This window comes from Esox lucius, chromosome 2 (assembly GCF_011004845.1).
Source record: "Esox lucius isolate fEsoLuc1 chromosome 2, fEsoLuc1.pri, whole genome shotgun sequence".
Taxonomy (NCBI): domain Eukaryota; kingdom Metazoa; phylum Chordata; class Actinopteri; order Esociformes; family Esocidae; genus Esox; species Esox lucius.
The window spans coordinates 20692327-20715000 of record NC_047570.1 but is presented as its reverse complement, the minus strand read 5'-3'; the positions used below and the strand labels follow the sequence as shown (position 1 = coordinate 20715000).

Sequence of the window (22674 nt, the reverse complement as noted above, 5' to 3'; positions counted from 1 at the left end):
TGAAAGTACCTTTCCTCCCATAGTGGTTTCTTTGCTTTGAATTGCACTATTAAACAGTGGAGTTCTGTATGATCAAAGCCCCAAATTCAGTGTAATGTATACACTAGTTATGCTGGGTGCTTAATATTTCAAAGCATGTGATTTGTAATTTCTTTAGCCTACATTTGACTTTAGACTGTTTGAAAGGATTACTCATGCTGTATTCTCATGTTATTAAAAACAAGCTAGCCTTCATTAAAATGCTGGCCTTTAAGGCTTGGTTATATAAAAAAAATAATAATAATGTATATATATATATATATTAGGGGTGTGCAACGCAGCCAGTATCTGTATTTGTAATTTTTTTTGCATTAGGGCTGGTTCACCCGATTGCAGCGTAATGAAATAATATCCCATCAAACTCCGCTTCCTGAAAGTTATAAATTGCCTTTGGAACCCAGTTAAGGTACAAAAATCTATTAAACAAAATTGTGACGCAGTTAAGTTTTTTCGCTCAGCCGAGCGCTCTCTGTTGCTGTGTGGAGAATGGAGATGTGTGGAGCAGCCTGTGTCAGTTAACGCTTTTATTATTTTCCCCTCCCCCGACTGATTGTCACTCACTCATCCGGGCATGTACTGCGGTCTCATGAGAAAATGCAGCTTTTTGATATAACGGTTTTCTTGTTACCGAATACAAATATTTTTTAAAGTATTTGTTTGAAATAAGTATTTGTAAAAACCTGTGCCTTTCCGAATACCGTATTTGGGTTCGGCTCCAACCCTAATATTTATATAATACTCAAAATGCATAATCAGTTGACATATTGTTTGAATTATGACTATAACAAAAACTGAATGGAGCAAATTTTCAGCTGAAAATTTTTTTTGCTTTTTTGAGCAGAGCGATTGGAAAGACGTGTAGCTGTGCGTAACCTTTGCTTCAAGAGTGATGAGCGTGATTTCCAAAAGCTCAACTCCGCTCACATACTCTGGTGTTCACTGAACTCTGCACCTAGTATGTGTGTTGCTAACCTAACTAGACAGTAATGAAAACAAAGCTGTCACATTGGTCTCATTAGAATCTGTCATTTTTAGTCTTAAAGTCTAACCTAAACGCTGTCATTTTGATAACTGTGATAATGTCTCTCCACATACCTCGAACTAGGTAATTTATTCAAAACATTGTTTTTTATTGATCTTAGTTTATCTGTTTGTCAGTGTCAAATTTGCATGTCATTTTGTTCATTTGTGAAGTATTAAAAGTATTATTCTAAGGTAATTTCTTGCTTAGTCTGCAAAGTTGATACTTTTTTCCATTCTTGTTTAGTCTGACATAATTTTACACTACCTGAAATGTAGGGGACCAATTTGCATCTTGACCAATGTTGGTTTTGGGCACGTTTGATTCTTTCCCAAAGTTGCCACTTTTGTGCAATGCATCACACACCGCAAATTCTATAGTGGTAAATTAACTCTGAGTTCATTTTAACACTGTGCTCGTGTTTTCAAAGATCTCCAAAAATGAGAGCTGTGTTGCGCAACAAATACCATGCCTGACTGGCATTTAAATCAAGATCTTTGCTTTCATCCATTTTTCAGGCAGATGGACAAATTGTTTTCTTTCAAGTTATCCGTAATTGAAAGCATGAATCTGTTCACACAAATCAGTAAGTATAATTGTCTTAGTATTAACCAAGCGCTAAACAAGTTTTAGTTCATATTTTGCCACACCTTCCAAAATGTTGTGAATTGTATACAGTATATGTCATCTGTATGAACAAGCAACCAGGCAAGCCTGGTTCAGCTGGCTCACAATAGAAAGTATTGCCCTCTGGAGATTTGAACCTGGGTTGCCGACATGGAAGGCTGTCGCTAACCACTACACCACAGAGCTGTACATTCAGTGGGTGTCAGTATAGCCCCTTTTGTTTATCCTCTTTTGCCACTGGCCGTTTTAACAGCTAATTTGCCATTTGTGAATGATATTGGTACAGTTAAATTGACTAGAATAGTCATAGGAATTGAGCAATTGAACATACTTTTTTATTTCATTCGTGAATGACATTGATACAATAACTATCAATAAAGGTGACGATTTCATCAAGTGAAACAACGAGAGAATCATGGATTTTTTTTTTTATAAATGTTGTTGCTCTCAATAGATTCAAAGTTATGTCTTCCACGTGACAGGCACGCTCTTTAACCACTACGCCATGGCGTTACACATTTCACCAGTTGCTAAACACCATTGGGCATTGTGGTAAACTGATTAACGTTTCTTAAGTTTACCTACACCACAAATAGCGTCTATGAACTGTTAGCTTTTACCACTGGCCATTTTGAACAGCTTATTAGCCAGTAATAGGCTTACTAATGTCTACTAACGTCCTAGGGATAATCATAAGAATTTAGCAATTGCTAGCAAGCCTGAAGATAATCTTTTCCATGCCAGAATCAGTCGCAATATAACTGTTTTACAGTTTTAGTTAAGGCTTACTATAATGTAAATACTCTATGTTGTAGCCAGCAAATGTGTTTTTCTATCCTGACCCAAAACGCATGCACAGATGCCAGAAATACCAGAAACTGTCACAATATAACCTTAAACTGTTTTATTTCAGGCTTACTATAATGTAGATACGGAAGGTTTTAAACAGCAAACTTTCCTCTATACGGAAACATTTATAATGCGTACTTCGCTTTGCCAGTAAGGACATACGAACGCAGGACCTATAGTTTACAGGTCCGCTTCTCTAACCACTACGCTATTTAACAAGGGATAGTTAGTCATTCAGTCAGTCAGTCAGTCAGTCACTCAGTAAGATACATTTGCTGTTCTTGGCCAGCTACACTTATGCGGTCTGGCAAAAAGCATTCTTTTTTTGGAAACCAAGGGGATTAGCTGTCTCAATGTCATCGTAGTACAGCTGAAGCTGTAAAGCATTCTTCTCAAAAACAAAGAACCTTATCTGTTACAGGAATATTTCTGTATATCGCAGTTGTTCTGTCATGTCTAACACCTAGAACATTCTACTGGATGGACAATTTTCCTCTTGTCTCCATAGTATCTTTGCTGTTTTGCTTCTGTATTACATTTTGTCAATAGATTTTCAATGGAACAAAGGTCTCTGCCTCACAAAGCTCTAATGGAATATTATTGAGAATGGTCTCCTTTGTTTGTATGTCACCAACACATTCTTCAATTGACACAACTACCGCCCGATCTGTGCTATGAGCTACCACTGAAGCTTGTTAACTACAGAAGCGCACACCTCATTCACGTTCATCTCAGTTACAGAAGGGCTCTGCTATATCAATCCTCCACTTTCATCCTCATTATTCTATGCTAGATCGTTGTCAAAGGTATGCGGAACCCCAGCATGACAATCACATTCACTGTGTGACTCAGAGACCATCTCTTTTCTATCACCGTCTATCTCACAGGAATTGGAAGGAAGCCTATTTCCTTGAATTTGAACAAAATGCTTTTTGAATTTAAAGTTCCAAACACTGCACAATTCAAAAGATTCCCTGGATATGCGCCAGGATGTAACTTTAAATTTAATATGAAATCTGTATGGTTGTGTATGGTTTTGCAAATAACATGTAACCATGACTGAAGCACAGCAGATTAGTTTGTCAGATTCAGAAACTTGTCCCTGAGTTCCCTAACGCTTGGCTTTTCTTTTTTTGTTCACAGCTGTTTGGATGAATGTGTAAAAACCATCACGTGCCGGGCTATGTGATGTTGCAAAAGTGTTTTTAAAAAAAATGCTGCTACTGATGCATGTGCTGTGCAAGGAATTGCCTTATTGTCCATGATGACATAGAACGTCTGAATCGTTTTTTGTGTTCGCTGAGGCTGAGCAGGATGGGCTGAGAAAGTTCCAGACTGGACAAGAAGCTCTGAATGCTTGCACCAACCTGTAAAGGCAACAACATTTTCTTATTTCTTATCTGTTGTGAAAAGGAGACTAGTATGCACTAGCATATTTGAAAAACTCAAGTACAGTTCAGTTTAAACTAATTTAAAACCTTTTCTATTTTAACACACACACCATTTATTGCACACACATTTCTCCCTGCACTATGGCTGATGTTTTCAAAACACAACAAATTACATCTGACACTTCGTAATTGACATGGTATGTTCTCTGGTGACATCAAACGGCTATCAGTTAGGTTAGGACCACAAATATTACTGGAAGCAGAATTACCTTAAATGTTCTCACAACCCAACACAGGTCACGTGCACACAATGGAGGTGTTTTGCGATACACACACTAGGTGAAAGGGTTTGTTTTGGATAGAGTGACATGTAAAGAATATAGTGCTTATTTATGAAATTGTACCATTTGGCATATTCTGCATCTGTTGATTTGTTCAGAGAACTCAATTATAAAGAAAAACTGTCAACGTTAGGAACTTACCTGCAGATACCTCATCAAGTAGTGCTCAATCTAACACCAGATGATGAGAGAGATTCTTGCCAGAGTTGGTCAGCCCTTCTAACTAAAGTTACTCCCACACCTCCTGCAGAAACCAGGCGCTACCCTGATTTGCGTCATGAAATTAACCAGTGTTTTAAGCAATGTTTCTACATTAGCAAGAAGCATAATTTACAACATGACAGTGCACCATGGGCAGGGCTTGGCATCTCTTTACATAGCTTTACATTTTTTAAATAACAGATTTCCCAAATAAATGTATTCAAGGGCAGTTATGTCAAGACATCTTTGGAAGGTGTCCAGATTGTCTTGAAACTTGTCAGGATCATGGACAAAAGTGTACAACCTGGGGAGGACTTTTTACAGCCTGGGGAGGAATTCATCTGAAATAATAGTATAAACTGTTAAAGGTAGGTATAGTGACATACAGGTATAGTGAAATGCAATTTGACCATCCAAAAACCCCTAGAAACTTACCCATGCACCTACATGTCAGCAACCAACATATTCACAAGCTGTCTTCTGATTCCATCTGACAGTGCTTACCAGAATGGGATTCCAACCCTGCTTGGAGTCAAACAGCCATTTTGAAAATCACTGCTAATAATTATTGTCTACTAAAATGGGTGCTTAGATCTTTCACAACCAATTTGACTCAAATTTTAACAATAAACACTTAAGTACACTTCATTTTAATATAATTTTGCCTAACAAATGTAACAAACGCACATATAGTTTTTGGCTGCTTCTGTATTACTCTTGTCATCTCCTCATTTTCTTGCTTGGGGTCTCACCCAGCCGTTCATCCATCTGAAGGGCATCTGAAGGGTATGATACTTCAGAGCACACTGACACATCCTAAAAAGCTTTTAAAACAAACATAATTATTTTGTCACTTGAATCACCTCAATGAACAAAAACTGTCAAATACGTAGATCATTAAATCTTACACCTAATAAATAAGAACTATAATGTTTGTGCAATAGTTTACAATTATTTATCGTCATTCACATAGACCTTCAACAAATCCTCCCCTTTATTCAACAGTTTAGAAAAGATGTCCAGGTCCACTTCCTTTCCAGAGGAATTTTTGTAAATTATCTCAATGTCAGGAGTCAGACCACATTTTTTAATGACTGCAAAGAGTGACATTGCATACATTAGTGACTGTGTTCAGAACTACTCAATGGGTTGTGTTGCAAGATCAACATTTACTGGAAAATTTCAAAGCGTCTCCAACCTGCTTGGTGGAACTGCTAGTAATCATAGGTCCCAACACTTTCAGTCACATTGTCATATTTCTGATGTTCTCTGTACTTCACTTTCACAAGCATTGTCTGAAATTTTTGAATTGACAAGATTCTTTTTGGGTGACTTAAAATTGAACAATAAAAGTAATTATAAACCATATACTAAAGGGATAGTTCATCCAAAATTCTTATTTTTCTCAAAGTCTACTCACCAAAAGACACAGAGCTCTTTAAAAATTATTATTCAGCACTGTCCCAGTATGTAATTAGCATTATTAGCATTGTCCAAATTCATGAATGGAAACAGTTCGTCCCACTATTGCATAGCTGCATTGTAAGTGGAAAACTACTCCAAGACACTTCAAACTAAATTCAGTTATCTGTCACAGTAGCATCAATTTTTTTAAACTGTACACTGACTAAACAGCTGGCAGAATTGTCTGAATTCAAACTAGCCCTAGCAAACTATTTCCTATAGACACTGGGCACAGCTTCTGTCCTTTGGCAGGTTTGCATGAAGTTTAACCTCAACAATGTGAAGATAGGTTGCTTTGCCTAGCTGGCCCATTTTTGTTTGTGGGCATCAGAATAATATTTTTAATTGTGGAATCAATGGAGCGACTTCGCCAACGAGACATACAAAGTTTGCGAAAAACATTTCGCTGAATGAAATATATAACCCAGGTAGTGAACTAAACCAAAATATTTATCAAATTTCCCAATAAATGTCAAAATTGATGGCACTGCTGTTTTCAGTACTTCCAAAGATAACGGCACAGACTTTTCCTAAATTTTGTATTGAGACATGGAGAACACTCATGGAGAACTGCAAGTTATTTCTACTTACAGAATCTTTTTAATCCTTGAGTTCCTGAGACTAAGATGACGTCCTGTAACAAATGCACTCAAGGCGAGGGAGATGGTTAATGCAGAGCGCAGCAGTTATATTGAATGACAGTTACAAAAACCTAATTCACATTAACTTTTTCAATAGCTTTCTATCCAGATGACATGTACCTCTAAAACCACTTACATTTTGGTAACTGACATACCTTGTCTAGATTACTCCCCTTAGATTTGACATTTTCATTTTTGGTGATTTTTATCAGTGTGGTGTGTTCCTTTACCTCTCCTCTGAAAGGTAAAGGAACTTCTTATTCTTTCAAAATGAATTGTGTTTTATATAAAAATTATATATATTATTACAATCCTGTAACCTAATTGACATGACCTTTTTATAGCTTTCTACCAAGATGACATTTACCTCTAAAACCACTTACATTTTGTTCACTGATCTTCCTTGTCTGGAGTACGCCCCTTAGATTTACCATTTTCAATTTTGGTAGATTTACAATAATTAATCTTAATAAACAACTCATTTTTAATAGCTCACAATCATTATGAGCTAGAGATCTAGAAACAAGTGTGGTGTATTCCTTTATCTCTCTTCTGAAAGCTACCCCTCTTATTTTTCCAAATTCGTTATCTTATTTTTTACTCTCTGTTACCTATTATTACAACTCTATTACCTAATACACATAACATTTTAAAAAATCGCTTCCTAGCCAGATGACATGTACAAATTTTAACTGGTTTTAAAGCTACATGTTTGTCCAGAGTATGTCGCTGAGATTTGGCATTTTTATTTTAGTTGATTTTAACAGAATTTAACCTTCTATACAATCCTTTTTTAATAGCTCACTATCCATATGAGATTGAGATTTACAAACGAGTGGTGTGTTCCGGTAATCCTTCTGAAAGGTACACTTTTTTTTAATTATAAGTTTATTACCAAATTAACATGAACCTTTTTTTAATAGCTTCCAATCCAGATGACATGCACCTCTAAAACCACTTACATTTTGTTTACAGACCTTCCTTGTCTAGAGTACGCCCCTTAGATTTTCCATTTGGTGAATTTGTCAGAATATTTATTTCAATACAATCCTATTTTAATAACTTACCATCCATATAAACTTGAGATCTAAAAACAAGTGTGGGGTGTTCCGGTTACTCTCTTCTGAAAGTTACACCTCTTATTTTTTCCGAATACATTTTCTGTATGTTATTTTTTAAGTAATTGTATTATTATAACTCTTACCTACTTAACAATCTTTTTTTAATAGCATCCCATCTGGATGACATGTACCTCTAAAACCAGTTGAATCCGGAGTATGTCCCTGAGATTTGTCATTTTCAATTTCATTGATTTTATCAGAATTATTCCTTCTGTACAAACGTTTTTTAATAGCTCACTATCCATATGAGCTTGAGATCTGCAAATAATTGAGGTGTTGCCGTTTGTACAGCTTATTAGCTAGTAATAGAGTAGTATCTAACTTACTGCTTGGAATAGTCATAAGATTTGAGCAATTGGTAGTGAGACTGAATATTAACTTAACACAGCCTATTTCATGGCACAAGACGTTTGTTTTTCTTTCATTCGTGAATTACATTGATACAATAATTATCAACATAGGTGAGGATAAATGACTTTTTCATCAAGTGTGAGAGAATCGTGGAAACCCCTACTCTTTTACTGCACAAGGGGTTTGTATCTAGACTATATTACCTCAAAAATAATGTATGGATGCATACTTCAAAAATCAACAAGAAATAATCGCAATATAAACATTTTTATTTTAGGCTTAATGCAGCTACTGAAGGCTGTAGCCAGTCACATTTTTATCTATCCAGAATAGATAAAATAGCATAATGCATAATTTGCTTTGATTGTAATGAGATTCAAACACAGGACCTATTGGTTGCAGGTCTGCATCTCTAACAACTACGCTATTTAACAAGGGGTAGTCAGTCAATCACTCACTCAGTAAGAGCTTCTTCTTGGCCGGGTCCGCTTATGCGGTCCGGCAAAAAAGTTTATGTTAATTAAGTAATGGAGTTATAATAATACAAAAGTATTATTATATAATAATAATAGTATATAATAATACAAAAAAAAACCAAAAAATACTGATAACAAATTTGGTTTATTAGCTCCTATGGATAGTGAGCAATTAAAAAAGGATTGTATAGAAGGAAAAGTCAGAAAAAATCTACAGAATTTAAAATGGCAAATCTAAGGTGTACTCTAGACAAAGATGGTCAGTGTCCAAAATGCCCATTGTTTTAGAGCTGCATGTTATCTGGATTGGTAGCTATTAAAATGTATGTTACTTAGATAATAGAGTTATAATAATAATAGGAATATTAAAAAAATCAAATACTGAATCCATTTTGAAAATGTATTTGAAAGTACCTTTCAGGAGAGAGGTAAAGGAACACACCACCCATGTTTGTACATTCTAGCTCATATATGAATGGTGAGCCAATAAAAAGGATTGTATAGGTGGGCAATTAATTTTTACAAGGGGCCACATGAGAAACCTGAATTGTGTCAGAGGGCCACACCAACGATAACTTGAACTCAATTCTGCTCAACTTTCTTCCATTGTAAAATGCACTAAATTATATATTTTGAATAGCTGGTACTGATAATCGGAAGAATAAAACTATTGTGTAAATATTTATATTAGGCAATGTGAAATTGTGGTGTATAGGTCAAATAAGAAAACAAAAGCAATTATTGAATCAGTGTAATTTTTTTTTTACTTGTTAATCTCCACAAACAATGAAAAACAACAAACAACTTAACAAGTTTATAGAAATACAGCAATACAACAAACAATAACTTGTAATGTTTTCCACCTCATTTTACCTCTTCAGTGAGAATAATCCAGTCTTTTCTGGGCTTGAACAAGGGCATTGAAATCTGGCTGAATGTCTGAGGTGGCTATGCGAAGGACAGCTGAGAGGTGGTCAGTGTTAGAGGATCTGTGTTTGGATTTGTTGAACTTCATCACTGAGAATGTCTGTTCACATACATAGGTAGATCCAAAGAGGATCATCGCAGCTCTCATCCAAAGCCAGAGAAAAATAGTCAGTCGGCCGCTCTGTTCTTCAGCTGAAGCTCCAAGTTTCCAGCGATGTCCTCAACCCGCCTCGTTACAGTGCGTCGGGAGAGTGACACGTTCTCAAATGCGCCCTTTTTCTCCGGGCACAACAACGCCAGTCCAATAAGCACTCCTTAATAAACTCTCCGTCAGAAAACGCCTTACTTTTTCTGGCGATTTTGTGAGAAATTACATAACTTGTCCTGACGGCTGCATCTCTGGGGGTGTGAAGTTTCGTAAAAAGTACTTGTTTGGTTTGCAGTTTTGCTAGCAACGCATCAGACTCCCACGCGGGCTCTTCATCAGACACATTTCTGTATTTATCCTCATGCTTGGTCGTGTAGTGGCGATTCAAATTATAATCCTTTAACACAGCGACCTATGTACCACAGATTAAGCAAACGGCTTTAACTTTATTTTCTGTAAAGAAATACTTGGCAGTCCATGTCTTGTTGAAAACACGGCATTCGTTATCAACTTTTCTTTTCTTAGCGTGAGCCGACATCTTGAGGGTAACCTGGCTAGCGTCACTTGTCGCTGTTCACCTCCACTGTCACCTCACTCACGCATATACGTGCATACGTCAGTAATACAAACGTAACACTTTTCAAAATAACATTTCCAAAGGCCGGAAACCAAAAACCGAAACACCGAAAGAAAAGATTGTGTCAATTATTCGGTGGCCGACTTTCCGGTGCATCCCTATAATTTATGATTGGCCTCACGCGGGCTGGACAGGGACGTACAACGGGTCGTATGTGGCCCGCGGGCCGGTGTTTGCCCAGGTCTGGTATAGAAGGATAATTTCTGATAAAATCAACAAAATTGAATATGGAAAATATATGGCATGTACTCTAATCAAGGCAGGTCAGTGACCAAAATGCAACTGGTTTTATAGGTCCATGACATCTGGATATGAAGCTATTAAAAATGTTATGTCCATTAGGTAATTGATTTGTACTGATGCATTTTTAATAATAATGAATTTGGAAAAAGAGGTATACCTTTTAGAAGAGAGGTAAAGGAACACACCACAACTTTTTGTAGATCTCTAGCTCATAAGGATAGTGAGCTATTAATAAACATATTGTATATAAGGGTCAATTCTGATATAATCACCGAAATGTAAAAGAGCAAATCTAAAGGTCAGTGACCAAAACACAAGTAGTGTTAGATGTATATGTCCTCTATAGGAATCTATTCAAAAAAATAAATATATCAGCTTTTACAACAAAATACATGTTGAGAATTATAGGTTTCTTTAATAACACAAAGTGTCTGTACCATTGATTTTCCTTTACTGGGGCAAGTGTTATAAAGTTGACACAAAATAAAACATTAATTTAGTAATTTTCAATCAGTAGTATTGCACTTTTATGAGGGTCTCTAAACTACTGAACCGATGTTCGACAGCGTTTTGCAACATTTTGGACTCTGCTAAAGGACATGTAACATGTAACTTTGCTTGCCTGCGGTGAGCAACAGCCAATCAGAAAAGCATGTCTGGTACACTTTTCCGCTGGTTCCCTTTACAACAGTTCCTAGTATACAATCTTTCCTATAGCAAAATTGGCCAAAAAAGTTATAATTCGTATAATTTGTTGGGAATACTTCTAATTAGCTGGCAGACATTTCACCTGGTTATGAACTCTGTTTCTCTGGTCATTTTGCTCTAACTTAAGAACTTCCCAAAACTGGTGAACACACCAGAGTACATTTACTTTTTACTTTTTCCACCTCTGGTGGATTGACATCACAATACTGTGTAGCTGTAATAGCTAACCAGCTACACATGCTCGTAAACCTGAACTCCCAGCATTAATAAACACAACAAAGTGTACATGCCCACAAGCGGCAAGGAATGAGCAAATCAAGCGACATGCCAAAAGGCAGATGGTCATCCCCAGTTAGACTATCTCTCTATGGCTAGCAACCAGGAAACCTAAGCTAATGTTAGCTAGGCCAAGAATAATGTTGAAGTTGTTGAGTTAGCACTATTTTTGGAAGCAGTAATTCTATTTTTCATGTTATTATTCTGAACTTCATTCTCTATCGGCATTTGTGCAGAACCGCTTTCTGACCGGTGAGTAATTGCAAAATTCTGTAATAGTTTTTCTCCTGAAAAACTCCTACCTCTTGTGTATGCTTTAACTACAGTGGGAATGAGAAAAGGTTATAACTTCGGAATAAATTAAAATAAATATGTTTTGCATGTCTTTTTCCACTGTACTGACATCGTACTGAAACATGACTTCAACTTTTTGGTACCGATCCGTGACTTCTGTTATTACTCTAGCTAGCTGGCACAATGTTGATGGTTGCCCTATGAATCCATTACATAGCAAATGCAACCCAGAACACGCAGAATGTTTGGGTCACTCACTTCCTTTACTTCAGTCAGGCTGCATTCTCACTTGAAACAATACAGTGCCATGTTTCATTTAGAAGCTGTCTGAGACCACCTTGTCCAAGTCAACCAATGTGCAGTTCTTTAATGCATGTGAGACTTGCATTCTCATCTCCATAAACAAATTTGGGTTAAAGGGGAAAACTCCATGGTTTGATTCAAACAGACTAAACATGCTTGGTGTGAAAGTGACAAAAGTTGCCAGGCATGTAACATTATGAAATGAATGAAATACCTTTATATTAGGACATATTTTCTCCAGACTGTATAGTCATTAGTGCAATTTCTAAAACCTCTTCAAATTTGATGCATTATTGTAAAAACAAACGTCATGTGCTCTCATGCTTTAGATCCCACCAACTAACCCGGACCTGGGCAAGATAAGGTCCCCGGGCCATATCTGATCCGTTGAGTCAATCTATCCGGCCTGCGATGCAACTAAAACTTTCTAAATATTACAAAATAAAAATACTTGATGAGTTCTGCAAATCACGTTACTACGGAAGAGGATTAGTACCAAGCAATAATTAAAAAAATAAAACCATCTCGAGATCAAAGTCATTATAATGCGAGATTAAACTCGTTACATTTTGAGAAAAAAGTCGAAATACAATCTTGAGAATAAACTCATTAAATATCGTGAATACAGTTTAATAATACGTCTTATGGTATCCTGGGAAACCACGAAACCTTGATGAATCGCGCATAGGTGAAGCCAGCGGTAACCTTGCATTTGTCCACTGGTTGTCAATTCATGTTGGACAAAAGCGAGTACATCGTGCAAATTGGACAGAATTTTTCTTCTAAAAAGACCTAGCTGCTTGCAAATTCTCTTTCAAGTTCGTATGCTAATTATTATTCTGTCATAATTAGCTAATGTTGATAGTATTTCTTTGTTACTGAAAGAAAGTCTATAATATAGCTTGACTAATTGATCCAACTCTGCCATGTCCTCTATCAGTAGGCTATGCAATGCACACTGATCGAATGTGTTATTCTCTACATTTAATTTTGACTTTTATTCTCAAAACGTATAATTATTTCTCGAAATATAGAGTTTTTTCTCGAAACACAACGACTTTATTCTCGATATTTAATGAGTTTATTCTCAAGATTGTATTTCGACTTTTTTCTCGAATTGTAACAATTTTTTTCTCGAAACACAACAAATTTATTCTCCATATTTTATGAGTTTATTCTCAAGAATGTATTTCGACTTTTTTTCTCAATTTAACGAGTTTCATCTGGCATTATAATGACTTTGATGTCGAGATGGTTTTATTTTTTTATTATTGCTTGGCACTATTCCTCTTCCGTACGTTACTTTTATTTACTGCTGCATATTAATTTTATTTCAAATTAAATGTCCTGTGGTACTCCCAGTAATAAGTACAGTAGAATCATACTGTCTGTTTAAAATACTTTGAAGTTGAAACAAGCTATTTGCATTGCTATGATACAGTGGGGAGAACAAGTATTTGATACAGTGCCGATTTTGCAGGTTTTCCTACCTACAAAGCATGTAAAGGTCTATCATTTTTATCATAGGTACACTTCAACTGTGAGAGATGGAAAAATCCAGAAAATCACATTGTATGGTTTTTAAGTAGTTAATTAGCATTTTATTGCTTGACATAAGTATTTGATCACCTACCAACCAGTAAGAAATCCTTGGTGAGAAGACAACTGTTGGCGCAATTATTAGAAAATGGAACAAGTTCAAAATGACGGTCAATCTCCCTCGGTCTGGGGCTACATGCAAGATTTCACCTCGTGGGGCATCAATGATCATGAGGAAGGTGAGGGATCAGCCCGGAACTACACGGCAGGACCTGGTCAATGACCTGAAGAGAGCTGAGACCACAGTCTCAAACAAAACCATTAGTAACACCCTACACCGTCATGGATTAAAATCCTGCAGCGCACGCAAGGTCTCTCTGCTCAAGCCAGCACATGTCCAGGCCCATATGAAGCTTGCCAATGACCATCTGGATGATCCAGAGGAGGAATGGGAGAAGGTCATGTGGTCTGATGAGAGAAAAATAGAGCTTTTTGGTTTAAAGTCCACTTGTTGTGTTTGGAGGAAGAAGAAGAATGAGTACAACCCCAAGAACACCATCCCAACTGTGTAGCATGTCGGTGGAAACATAATTTTTTGGGGATGCTTTTCTGCAATGAGGACAGGACGACTGCACCGTATTGAGGGGAGGATGGATGGGGCCATGTATCGCGAGATCTTGGCCAACAACCTCCTTCCCTCAGTAAGAGCATTGAAGATGGGTCGTGGCTTGGTCTTCCAGCTTGACCATGACCCGAAACACACAGCCAGGGCAACTAAGGAGTGGCGCCATAAGAAGCATCTCAAGGTCCTGGAGTGGCCTAGCCAGTCTCCAGACCTGAAACCACTAGAAAATCTTTGGAGGGAGCTGAAAGTCTGTATTGCTCAACGACAGCCCCGAAACCTGAAGGATTTGGAGAAGGTCTATATGGAGGAGTGGGCCAAAATCCCTGCTGCAGTGTGTGCAGACCTGGTCAAGAACTACAGGAAACGAATGATCTCTGTAATTGCAAACAAAGGTTTCTGTACCAAATATTAAGTTCTGCTTTTCTGATGTATCACATACTTATGTCATGCAATAAAATGCAAATTAATTACTTAATAACCCTACAATGTTTTGTTTTAGATTCCGTCACTCACAGTTGAAGAGTACCTATGATAAAAAATTACAGACTTCTACATGCTTTGTAAGTAGGAAAACCAGCAAAATCAGCAGTGTATCAAATACACTCACCTAAAGGATTATTAGGAACACCTGTTCAATTTCTCATTAATGCAATTATCTAATCAACCAATCACATGGCAGTTGCTTCAATGCATTTAGGGGTGTGGTCCTGGTCAAGACAATCTCCTGAACTCCAAACTTAATGTCAGAATGGGAAAGAAAGGTGATATTAGCAATTTTGAGCGTGGCATGGTTGTTGGTGCCAGACGGGCCGGTCTGAGTATTTCACAGTCTGCTCAGTTACTGTGATTTTCACACACAACCATTTCTAGGGTTTACAAAGAATGGTGTGAAAAGGGAAAAACATCCAGTATGCGGCAGTCCTCTGGGCGAAAATGCTTTGTTGATGCTAGTGGTCAGAGGAGAATGGGCCCACTGATTCAAGCTGATAGAAGAGCAACTTTGACTGAAATAACCACTCGTTACAACCGAGGTATGCAGCAAAGCATTTGTGAAGCCACAACACGCACAACCTTGAGGCGGATAGGCTACAACAGCAGAAGACCCCACCGGGTACCACTCATCTCCACTACAAATAGGAAAAAGAGGCTACAATTTGCACAAGCTCACCAAAATTGGACAGTTGAAGACTGGAAGAATGTTGCCTGGTCTGATGAGTCTCGATTTCTGTTGAGACATTCAGATGGTAGAGTCAGAATTTGGCGTAAACAGAATGAGAACATGGATCCATCATGCCTTGTTACCACTGTGCAGGCTGGTGGTGGTGGTGGTGTAATGGTATGGGGGATGTGTTCTTGGCACACTTTAGGCCCCTTAGTGCCAATTGGGCATTGTTTAAATGCCACGGCCTTCCTGAGCATTGTTTCTGACCATGTCCATCCCTTTATGACCACCATGTACCCATCCTCTGATGGCTACTTCCTGCAGGATAATGCACCATGTCACAAAGCTCCAATCATTTCAAATTGGTTTCTTGAACATGACAATGAGTTCACAGTACTGAAATGGCCCCCACAGTCACCAGATCTCAACCCAATAGAGCATCTTTGGGATGTGGTGGAACGGAAGCTTCGTGCCCTGGATGTGCATCCCACAAATCTCCATCAACTGCAAGATGCTATCCTATCAATATGGGCCAACATTTCTAAAGAATGCTTTCAGCACCTTGTTGAATCAATGCCACGTAGAATTAAGGCAGTTCTTAATGCGAAAGGGGGTCAAACACAGTATTAGTATGGTGTTCCTAATAATCCTTTATGTGAGTGTATTTTATTCTCCCCACTGTATGTAGCTATGGACCAGCACCACAATCCATGCGCATAAGTTATCATTTGTTCATACTATACGCAATTGATGGCTAGCGATATCTGAAAATGAGCCTAAAAAGTTGATAACGAAAGGGTATTCGGAAAAGAATGGACAGAAAAATATTTATTTGCAGATGTCGAAGGTAAAGCAACTTGCTTCATATGTAACGCAAACATTGCAGTTTTAAGAGTACATATTGGAGAGGCAGAGGAAGCATGCGGCCAAAAAACTTTCACTTGATGCCAATATTCAACAAGTCCAAGCACGGATCCAGCCTCACTGACGTACATCTTGCTGCAGTACCGCACACTGCTTCAACAAAAATTACTCCTGACTTCACCTCACTTGTCAACGCACATACGAGGCTCTCCTGTTCATATTGAGTGAGTGACCCTAAAAGTTGATTTCTCTGATCTGGGCTGCTGGAATACCTGTTGTTAAAAGCATGTAGTAAAACAAAAATACTGTATGATCCACTAAATGGATCATGAACAGTCAAAGTAACATGCACATGAATGGCAGGACCCAAGGTTTCCCAGCAGAACATTGCCCAAAGCTGGCTTTTTCCTGAGACGAACTGCATTGTGGGATTGTTGACGTGCTGTACCCTGCCTGCTGTTACCTACCTGGCTACCTGCCAAACTTTTTCGAATTTACTCGATATAAACTAATTGGTCAAAATTCTATTTTAGAGTTTTACCAACGCAATATTTATCTGTTGACCTCTTACCCAACTTTTCTACACCGGGACTCTTTTTGGACATAATTAACAGAACTACTCACCCCTGAACACCCGAGGCTAAGTATCATTACAATGCCTTTTCACTGTAATTGTTGTAGCAACAACACGGAGGAGAATGTTCGTCTTAAGTTAAAGATAGCAGAGTTTGAGGCTCGGCTTCTGACGCAAATGCCAGGCAAGGATTATGCTAGTGTAGAAATAGAAAAATCTGCGTCAGTGCCACCAGGTAGAAACGATAGTTTTGTTAGCCCCCCGGCACAGCTCCTGCAGCCGGGCAATAACTTTCTCTTGGTCACTGGGAAGAAATGCCGTCGACCAGTTAAACCTGAATCGTTGCTAAAACCAACTGAGACTTTGAACAGGTTTTCCCCACTGGAGTCGGAGTCAAGACCCGAGCCGTCTTCGGAGGGGAATGGTCGGCAGGCATGTTCTACCGGTGGACTTGAAAAACTGAAAACTTTAGTCATTGGCGATTCCATCACACGCAGTATTAGACTAAAGAATCAGCCGGCGATCGTACATTGTTTACCGGGGGGCAGAGCCACCGACGTAGCCGCAAATCTGGGGTTGGTGCTAGCGAAGTCTAAAACTGGCAAGTATAGAGAGTACAGAGATATTGTTATCCATGTTGGCACCAACGATGTTAGGATGAAACAGTCAGAGGTTACGAAGCAGAACATAGCATCAGCGTGTAAATTAGCTAGAAAGATGTGTCGGCATCGAGTAATTGTCTCTGGCCCCCTCCCAGCTAGGGGTGGTGACGAGCTCTACAGCAGACTTGCGCAACTCAATCGCTGGCTGAAAACGGAGTTCTGCCCGTCGCAGGAGGTAGAGTTTGTAGATAACTGGCCTTCTTTTTGGGACTCTCCCAGAAATAGGGCCAGGCCTGATCTGCTGAGGAGCGACGGACTCCATCCTAGCTGGAGTGGTGCTCTTCTTTTGTCTAGGAACATTGACAGGAGTCTCACTCCTATAGCTTTAACATGAGATAGGGTGCAGGTCAGGCTGCAGGCTGTTAGCCAGCCTGCTAGCATAGTGGAGTCTGTCAATAGCATAGCCAGAGTAGTTAGTACAGCTTTACCTATTGCCACTGTGACTCGTTCCAGGCTGAGAAAAGTTAAACAAGGTAGTGCTAACAAAAACAACCTTATTAAGATAAAGCCTTCCTCCACCTCGGTCAAAAATAAAAATAATTGTATCACTTCGCATCTCAAAATGGGACTCCTAAATATTAGATCTCTTGCTCCAAAGGCAGTTGCGGTAAATGAATTAATCTCTGATCATAAACTAGATGCTATTGGTTTATGTGAAACGTGGCTAAAGCCTAAAGAATTCACTGCCTTAAATGAGGCCTCTCCTCCTGGCTATACTAGTGATCATATCCCTCGTGCATCCCGAAAAGGAGGGGGTGTCGCTAATATTTATGACAGTAAATATAAACTTACTCTCAAACATATCACAGAGTTTCATTCTTTCGAAGTTTTACTCATGAAAGTTAACCAGGCCGATAAATCATTTTACATAGCTACTATTTATAGGCCCCCCGGGCCATACACATTGTTCCTCAATGAGTTTCCAGAATTCTTGTCTAACCTTGTAGTCATGGCAGATAGTATTCTAATTTTTGGCGATTTCAGTATCCATATGGAAAACCCCCATGATCCTCTTCAAAAAGCCTTTCAAGCCATAATCGACTCAATGGGTTTCATCCAACATGTCTCAGGTCCAACACATTGCCACAATCATACCTTAGATTTAGTCCTGTCACGAGAAATAGATATTGTAGATCTAATAATTTACCCCCAAAATCCTGGATTATCGGATCACTGTCTTATTACATTTACCGTTAAAACAAGAAATTCACTTGCCCCCCAAACAATGAGTTTCAAAAGCCGTACTATAAATTCTCGGATTACAAATAAATTCCTTGATATTCTTACTAGTTCGCTCTTAAATGACAGAGTAAATAAATCTGTAAACGATCAAATCGAGGATCTAAACTCAATACTGCGAAATACATTAGACATAGTTGCACCACTAAAAACTAAAGAAATACGCAACAAGAAACTTGCTCCTTGGTACACCGACAATACTAGAGCACTTAAGCAAGCCTCCAGAAAATTGGAGCGAAAGTGGCGCTCCACCAAGTTGGAAGTATTTAGACTAGCCTGGATAGACAGTACAGTACAATACCGAAAATCACTCACGTCTGCTCGATCAGCTTATTTCTCCAACCTGATTGAGGCGAACAAAAACAATCCAAAATTTCTCTTTGATACAGTTGCAAAGTTAACAAAAAAGCAAAGCTTAGCATGTGAAGTGGGTCTTCACTTTAGTTGTAATGAATACATGAACTACTTTGATGAAAAGATCGTCACCATTAGAAAACAAATAACTGAATCCCTAAATAGTTATGGTCCTAAAAATCTCGGTTGTCCGGAAAATTTCCGGAGCCTCCCTGATCAGGTGTCAATGGGGACACTTGAGTTTTTTGAAACCGTATCGCTCGACACATTTACAAAATTTGTAATGAGTTCTAAACCCACAAACTCTCAGCTAGACCCGATTCCTACAAAATTACTTAAGGAGTTATTTCCTGTGCTAGGTCAGCCAATGCTGAACATAATAAATTGCTCCCTTTCCTCCGGATGCGTACCAAACTCACTAAAAATTGCGGAAATTAAGCCTCTTCTAAAAAAATCTAATCTAGATCCCGACATATTAAACAATTATAGGCCAATATCGAACCTCCCGTTCCTCTCAAAAATCTTAGAAAAATGTGTTTCCCAACAACTGAATGCCTTCCTAAAGACAAAAAACATTTATGAAATATTCCAGTCTGGTTTTAGATCCCATCATAGTACTGAGACTGCACTCGTGAAGTTAACAAATGACCTTCTAATGGCCTCAGACAAAGGTTCCGCATCCGTCCTGTTGCTTCTTGATCTTAGTGCTGCTTTTGACACTATTGATCACTCCCTTCTCTTAGAGAGACTGGAAACCAATATTGGGCTACGTGGACATGTTCTAGCCTGGTTTAAATCTTATTTATCTGAAAGATATCAGTTCGTTAGTGTGGATGGCATATCCTCTGACAAGTCAAAGGTATGCTTTGGAGTTCCTCAAGGCTCGGTTCTGGGCCCATTACTTTTCTCACTATACATGCTCCCTCTGGGCGATGTAATCCGAAATCACAATATTAACTTTCACTGTTATGCTGATGACACACAGTTATATATTTCAATGAAGCATGGAGAAGCCCCTAAATTAGCTATTTTGGAAGCATGCGTTTCAGATATTAGGAAGTGGATGACAGAGAATTTCTTGCTCTTAAACTCAAATAAAACAGAAATGCTCCTTTTAGGACCCAAAAAACAAATAGCGTTGTTAGCAGATCTCACTGTGAACCTCGACGGCTGCATGGTCGTATCCCAAAAAACTGTAAAAAACCTTGGCGTTACCCTTGACCCTGACCTCTCCTTTGAAGAACATATAAAATATGTCTCAAGAGTTGCTTATTTTCATCTTTGAAACATCGCAAAAATTAGAAACTTCCTATCAAAAACTGATGCAGAAAAATTAATCCATGCTTTCGTTACTTCTAGATTAGATTACTGCAATGCTCTTATCTCTGGTTATCCAGACAAATTAATAAATAAACTTCAATTAGTGCTGCACACAGCTGCTAGAATCCTAACTAGAACAAAAAAATTTGAACACATTACTCCTGTCCTGGCATCCTTACATTGGCTGCCTGTTAGGGTTAGGGCTGATTTTAAGGTTTTACTCTTAACCTATAAATCAATACATGGACTTGCTCCTACTTACCTTGCTGAAATGATCCAGCCATATATACCTACACGTAACCTTAGATCGCAAGACGCAGGCCTTTTAATTGTACCTAGAATTTCTAAACAAACAGCTGGCGGCAGGGCCTTTTCTCATAGAGCTCCACTCCTGTGGAATGATCTGCCAATTAAGGTTAGAAATGCAAACTCAGTGCAAACTTTCAAGTGTCTACTAAAAACTCATCTCTACAGCACGGTTTATAATTAGGTGTAGCCTGGCCCGGGGGCGTGAAGGTGACCAGTAGGCTTGATACTGTCCACCCTTGCTGTCTTGCCAGGTGGGCTCTCGTCGCCACTGGGATGCCCTCCCTCCAATGCCCTTCGGGGGAAGAGTCACTGGCTTGTTGTTGATTCTCTATTGCGCACTTGTGCAGTTGGGCTGTACGCTACTAGCAATACTCGGCCCTCATTCAGGGGGGTTGCGGTTGGTGGGTGTCCCTTTGGTTGATGCCTGGCAATGTGGTTGGATTGATTTCCTGCCTGTTGGGCCCTGTCCGGGGCCTCCCCCGGGTAGGGCCACAGTGTCACCGGACCCCCCCGTCTCAGTTTCCAAGGTGTTACGCTGCTATATTATTGTGCTGGGGGACATGAGGGATGTACTACTAACTTTTCTCAGTTTCCTCCAATTTTAAATTTTAGAAGGAGATGAGGTCCTGGTCCACACCTGCGGATTACCTGGTTTGGGGGGACCGTTGCTGTTCCTGTCCTTGTCCACCTGGTCATACTTCTGACCTAGTCTAAAATCAAATATACTCTGGATTTAGCCAAGAGAAATTTATTTATTATTCCAATTGGACTCTTAATATCTCACCCGGCACAGCCAGAAGAGGACTGGTCACCCCTCTGAGCCTGGGTCCTCTCTAGGTTTCTTCCTAAAATTCGACCTTCTTAGGGAGTTTTTCCTAGCCACTGAAATTCAACACTACTGTTGTTTGCTCCTTGGGGTTTAAGGCCGGGTGTCTCTGTAAAGCACTTTGTGACAACTGCTGTTGTAAAAAGCGCTTTATAAATACATTTTGATTGATTGATTGATTGAGCATTACACTGCCTCAGCCTACTTGCCTCCTTCCCATAGTGCATTCTGTGCCATGTACAGTATTCTCCAGGTAAACAATGCACGTATGCACTCGGCCATCCACGTGATTTAGAAGAAAATGTGATTCATCCGACCAGGCCACCACCTTCCATTGCTTCGTGTTCCAGTTCTGATGCTCATGTGCCCATTGTAGACACTTTCGGCAGTGGTCACGGGTCAGACTGGTCTGCGGCTACGCAGCCCCATACGCAACAAAGTGTGATGCACTGTGTGTTCTTTGAGCTACAGTAGTTCGTCTGTTGGATTGGCTCTATTTGAAAAGTTGACAAGCGTTCCTCTACAGTAGGGACCAACTTTGGGGAATATCCTAAGAAAAACTTGAGATTAGATTCAACTTTATTATCTTTGAACTGTTCAACGAAATGTAGTTACCGTCTAACCAGAAGTGCAAATTGAAGAGGACTGAAAATGTACCAGTGTTAAGTATATTGTAGGTGCAATTGTGTTAAATAGATGTGCAATGAAGGCAAGTGCAAATGGCAGTTTTTACATATGTTTAAGAGTATCGAAATTTTAATATTACAATGTCACATTTTGTCAATATCGTGCAACCCTAGTACACCCCACACGGGCTACAGTTTTGGAGATGCTCTGGCCCAGTCGTCTAGCCATCACAATTTGCCCCTTGTTAAAGTCGCTCAGATCCTTACGCTTGGCCATTTTTCCTGCTTCTAACAAATCAACTATGAGGACAGAATTTTCTCTTGCTGCCTGTTATATCCCACCCACTGACAGGTGTCATGATTTCGAGATTATCAGTGTTATTCCCTTCACCTGTCAGTAATCGTAATGTTATGGCTGATCAGTTTACATAACACTTTACATAGCAGCAGTTTAACCAGAAAAGGAACTAGGCTTTTTGCACGGAACTAAAAACTTTTTCTTACGTTTGAGCTTGT

The 22674-nt window shown here is 38.9% G+C and overlaps 1 protein-coding gene across 1 annotated transcript in view; it reads left to right on the top strand.

Moving 5' to 3' along the window:
• mettl15 (methyltransferase like 15) overlaps positions 1–22674 on the top strand; it is a 152432-nt gene that overhangs the window by 48912 nt on the left and 80846 nt on the right. The window lies entirely within an intron of this gene.